Below are 860 nucleotides of genomic sequence, written 5' to 3'. Positions count from 1 at the left end.
GGGGGGGTGACATGCAGCCGCAGGTCGGAACTGAACCCACGGCAGCTGCAACAAGGACTCTGTACATAGGTGCACTCAACCAGGTGGCCTAACCAAGCGGCCAGATGTAATACATCTTTGACATCAACTTACAAAGCTGCTAGTGAGAATGAATCATGGGTTTTCACAAAACAGGTGTGTGATACATTGCACAGCTACAAACAATATACATTGTTGTACTGTATGTCAGGTATGTTTGAGTTGTACAAAAGGGACTGATAATTACAGATGCATTATGACAACAGATTTCCTCTATTTCTGCAATATTGGCATGCATTTAACAAAACAAAACTGGTTGATATAATACCAAATTACCATAGCGCTAAAACTAACTGAGAGTCACAAAAGAACTGTATTTAATTCATGAGGCTAATTGTTTAGACTAAAATATCACTAGATTAAAGTCATTTGTCAGATCAGCTACAGTAAACAACCAAATGATTTTCACAGAGACAACACAATTCTGAAAGTCTATTGAGACCATACCATACAGTATCTCCAGACTCTCTAGTAAAATAGTACTTTAGGGCGTCAGAGTTCCTAAAAAGCCACACAGAATTTCCATTTTCAGAAACAAATAGAGGCTTTGGAGTAAGGTATTAAAACGAGTGTGAGAGTAAAAGAGTGAGGGGGGAGGAGATGGATTGATACGGGCAAAATGATTCAAGCCAGGTGAAATGCATCAAATTGGAGAAGATAAGGGGAGAATAAGAGAAATTGAGCTATTAAAAGAGGTGCATGACTGAGAAAAAAAATGTAAGGAAGAGTGAGAGAGAAGCACTCATGGAGGCTAGGGAGAGAAGATGAATAGACGTGTGGAT

This window comes from Etheostoma cragini, chromosome 19, assembly GCF_013103735.1.
Source record: "Etheostoma cragini isolate CJK2018 chromosome 19, CSU_Ecrag_1.0, whole genome shotgun sequence".
In the NCBI taxonomy this organism is placed as follows: Eukaryota; Metazoa; Chordata; class Actinopteri; order Perciformes; family Percidae; genus Etheostoma; species Etheostoma cragini.
Note: the sequence above shows the minus strand (reverse complement) of the source record.